This window comes from Trichechus manatus, unplaced genomic scaffold (genome assembly GCF_000243295.1).
Source record: "Trichechus manatus latirostris isolate Lorelei unplaced genomic scaffold, TriManLat1.0 scaffold00035, whole genome shotgun sequence".
Classification (NCBI taxonomy): domain Eukaryota; kingdom Metazoa; phylum Chordata; class Mammalia; order Sirenia; family Trichechidae; genus Trichechus; species Trichechus manatus.
The window spans coordinates 1,328,160-1,333,027 of NW_004443971.1; the positions used below are offsets into that span (position 1 = coordinate 1,328,160).

At 41.0% G+C, this 4,868-nt stretch overlaps 1 pseudogene; it reads right to left on the reverse strand.

The window, feature by feature from the left end:
- Positions 1 to 296: 296 nt before the first annotated feature.
- LOC101357289 (olfactory receptor 4F3/4F16/4F29-like) lies at positions 297 to 1,295 on the reverse strand (annotated as a pseudogene).
- Between the last annotated feature and the right edge of the window lie 3,573 nt (positions 1,296 to 4,868).

Genomic DNA, 4,868 nt, shown 5'->3' on the forward strand with positions numbered 1-4,868 from the left:
GTGGGTCACTATCACAAAGTGCGAAAGTCACTGCTTTACGTGACTCTCCCCTTCCCACTCAGCCACTCTCCCCTCACACTCCACAACTGAGGCCTTATTACCAAAACACACAAGTCCATCATCTTTGTTTCATAAATACTTTATATGGAACCCCTTTTCTCTTTTCAGAAGTGAATGTCACTTGCTCCTAACTGAAAGAAGCAAAAGATAACCATTTCAAGATAATCAACCCAATGTAGGGCAAACAGAAGTTTCTCTGTGAGTTTGACCATCAACCATACAGCTTCAGTACTCAATCAATGAGGACTCTTCACAATACAATCACTCCTGTAACTCACTAGCTGTCTGCATACTCTCCACATTGCCACCTTCATTTCTTGATTCCTGAATGTGTAAATGACAGGATTCAGGAAAGGAGAGAGAACTCCATCAAAGATGGTCAGAAACTTATCCAGATGTGTGGAGGGAGATGGCCATGCATAGAACAATATCGAAGGACCAAAGAACAAAACCACCACAGTGATATAAGCTGAAAGTGTGGGTAGGGCCTAGGATAAACCAGCTGAAGAGTGCTTCTGAATAGTGAGAATGATGACGATATAGGAAATGATCAGTATGAAGAAGGAGCCCACAGAGATGAATCCACTGTTGGCCATGACCATGAACTCCAGTCGATAGGTGTCTGTGCAGGCCAGTTTGATGAGCCGAGGAAGGTCACAGCAAAAGCTGTCCAACACATTGGGGCCACAGAAGGGTAAGTTTACTACAAAAGCCAATTGAATCACAGAATGGATAAGGCCAATTATTCAGGCTGACACTAAAAAGAAGATGCACATTCGTGGGCTCATGATGGTCAGGTAGTGGAGAGGCTTACAAATGGCCACATATCTGTCAAAGTCCATGGCTATGAGCAGCACCATCTCCACACCACCAATGACATGGATGAAGAAGATCTAAGCAATGCAGCCACGAAAGGAGATGATTTTGTGCTTTCTGAAAAGATCGTAAATCATCTTGGGGGTAGTGACAGAAGAAACACCCAGGTCAATGAAGGAGAGATTAGCTGACAGAAAGTACATGGGGGGGTGTAAGTGTGGGTCAGAAGTCACAGTGAGCATAATGAGGGAGTTTCCCATCATGTTTGCCACATAAAGCATGAAGGAGAATACAAAGAGGACAAGTTGGATCTCCCAGGAATTGGAGAGTCCCAGGAACACAAATTCTGACACCACAGAGTGATTTGCTCCACCCATTGGCTTTGCCAGCAGTGCTACCTAAAAGAGGAGAATAGAAAGAAATATAAATTATAAGAATTATATTAATAAACTACAAGGATAAAAGTAAAATTTTTGAAAGTCTATTTCCACAGTGGCTGAAACAATGGGCTCAAACATAGCAACAATTGTGAGGATGGTGCAGGACAGATCAGTGTTTTGTTCTATTGTACCTATGATTACTCTGTGTTGGAACCAACTCAACAGCACCTAAAAACAACAACATCTACACTTTGGCATTACATCCATCCTAATACACCCATGGACCCTAAAATTGTGATCACACAGAGAAGTTGCTGGCTGCCATGTAGAGCTGCTCTCTACCACCAAGTTGACTCTACGTTTAACACCTATGATGGTTAATTTCATGTTCCAATTTATCTTTCTATTGTTGTTAGCTGCATTCATTTGGCACTGACTCATGCCAACCTTATGTATAACCTAAGGCTATAATACTGTAAAACATCTAGGATATAACCTGTTACTGTCAGGTCAATCCCAACTCATAGCAACCCTATAGGACAGAGTAGGACTGCCCCATAGGGTTTCCAAGGAGTAGCTGATTAATTTGAACTGCTGACCTTTTCATTAGCATCCAAGATCTTAACCATTGTGCTACCAGGGCTCCAAAACATCTCGGATATAGTACTGTTATTTAATGAAACACCAATCTTGTTGTGAAGATATTTTGTAGATGTGTTTATAATCTCCAACCAGCTGACTCTGAATAAAGGCAATTACCATAATGTGAGTGAGGTCTTCTCCCAGAGAAGAAGTTCTGCCTCAAGACATTAACGTCAAATCCTGCTTGTGTTTATAGCCTTCATGCCTGCCCTACAGATGTCAAACTTGCCAACCTCCACAATCATGTGAGCCGATTCCTTACAATACATACCCAAATATGTTAAATACCTTGACGAGGGCCATTAGTTTAACATTAGAGCTAGTGCTAGAACACAGGTCCACTGACTCCCAATTTAGTAAACCCATTACCGTTGCATTGGTTCTGACTTGTGGCAATCCCATGAGTTAACAGAGTAGAACTGCTCCATGGGGTTCCCTTGGCAGTGACCGTTATGGAAGCAGATAGCCAGGCCTTTCTTATGGGGTGCCAGCGGGTGGGTTTGAGCCACCAACCTTTGGGTTAGTAGTCAAGTACAAACCACTTGCACACCCAGGGACCTGTACAAGATCAGTACTCTTCCCAATTTTCTCCTTTATTTCATTAACCTATAATACCCCAATGATTCAGTCTGCACAAAAACGTGTGGTAGGGTGAATGTAGAAAATGTTCAAGAAAGATGAGCCCCTTTTATGAATAATGACTGTCATATACTGACATACCAATGACTGCTGCTTAACCTCTATGATTAACTATCTCCGACAACTGTCTATCAATTAATTAATGTAAGGTAGAGTTGCAAAAAGAAAAAGTAGAAAATAGGGGATTGTGAAAGAGAAGAATTGGAGAGAAAGGAAAAAGCGATTAAAAAGAAAAATTGAAGGGAAAGACAAAATGAGGAAAGTATATGTATAATGACAAATAGACAATATTTTAAATTAATACAGAGGTTGTTAGGAGCTCTGGTGGCATGGAGTCTAAATCCTCGGCTGCTGACTGAAAGACTGAGGGTTTGAACCCACCAGCTTCTCCTCAAGAGAAAGATGTGGCGGCCTTTTGTGTCAATCTTTCCAAAGATTACAGCCTTGGAAACCGTATGAGGCAGTTCTACTCTGTCCCACAGGGTCATTATGAGAGGGAATCAACACGACAGCAACGGTTTTTTTGGAAGAGGGTTCCTAGAGTCGGCTCCAACTCATAGTGACCCCCATGTGCAACTTAACAAAATATTGCCCCATCTTACATAATCTTCAAGATCATTGACATGTTGGAGTCTTTTGTTGCAGCCATTGTGTACTGCCTTCCAACCTAGAGGGTTCATCTTCCAACACTATATTGAACAATATTTTTCTGTGATCCCAGGTTTTCATTGGATGATATTCATAAGTAGTTCACCAGGCCTTTCTTCTTAGTCTAAAGCACCACTGAAACCTGTCCACCAGGGGTAATCTGGCTGCTATTTGAAATACTGGTGGCTTAACTTTCAACATCATAAAAACACGCAAGCCACCACAGTACAAAAAACTGACAAATAGGTGGTAGAGAGGTTATTTAGAAGGTAAAATTTGCATCACTAACCTTCATCTAAAGTACAAAAAAAACAAGAATTATCTATGTGAGATCATAGTGAGAACAGCAACTCAAAAGTTTGATGGGAAGCCTAGGGGACAGTGAGTTGAAGACAATGGTGATGGAATAATTTGGAAAAGGATAGTGAGAATAGCAGCACGACTGGAAGAATGTAATCAATGTCACTGAATTGTACATGTAGAAATTTTTGAAATGGTGTATCTTTTGCTATGTATATTTTCACCAAAAAAAAAAAGAGGTCCTCCATGTTCGAGAAGGGAGAGTGTTGACATGTCATGGGATTGTTAACCAATGTCATAAAACACTATGTGTACTGACTGTTTAATGAGAAACTATTTGTTCCATAAATCCTCCTCTAAAGTACAGTAAAAGAAAAATTTGCATTACTTTCTAGATCCACTCTTCAGAAATTCAGTAACTATAATCAAATTATAGTACTGTCTGCAGGTGTCTTTAAATTGCTGATGTTCTTGGCAGAGGTTCACAGAAAGTCTTTATCAGTAATACACTCCTCACTATTGAACTGATTCACCTTTTGCCTCTCCTATCCCTATTCATAACATAGGAACTGGAAGTTGGAGAAAAGTGAACTTAAAGAGGAAAGAGATATAAATACAGAATCTTTGAGGACTACACTGAGTATTCTTTGTTGTTGTGTGCCATCAAGTCAATTTTTGACTCATAATCACCTCAAGTGACACAGTAGAACCATAGGGATTTCTAGGCTTTATCATTACCAGAACAGATCATCAACACTTTCTCCCTGAGACATACTGGGTGGGTTTGAACCACTAACATTTGGGTTAGCAGCCTAGTGCTTTATTGTTGTGCTACCAGGGCTTCTTGAGTATCCTTTAAAACAAAACTAAACCCATTGCCCTAGAGTTGATTCCAACTCATAGCAACCCAATAGGACAGAGTAGAACTGTCCCATAGTGTTTTTAAACAGCAGCTGGAGAATTCGAACTGCTGACCTTCCAGTTAGCAGTGGCTCTCTTAACCACTGTGCCACCAGGGTTTCTGACTATTCTTTAGTTACCCAAAAATGGGTACTGGAAAAAGAAAGTAGAGAGAATCAAGAATGGTAGCTATACTAAAAAGAAAAGAAGTATGAGTTCCAGCAAAAATGGCGCTCTAGGCAGAAGCACCACGTCATCCCTCCACAGCAAAGATCCGAAAAACTAAGCTGAAGAGAGAATACAACAATCCTGAAACCCTTAAACATCAAATGAAGAGATGAAGAACTCAGCCAAGCACCAAATGGAGTGAGAAAACTGACAGAGAATGGAGAGTGAGGAGAGATTCACGCAGCGATCCCCTACCAGCTAACACAGCGCGGATCCACCATCGTGGACTCCTATCGGAGACCAGCAAACAGGGGT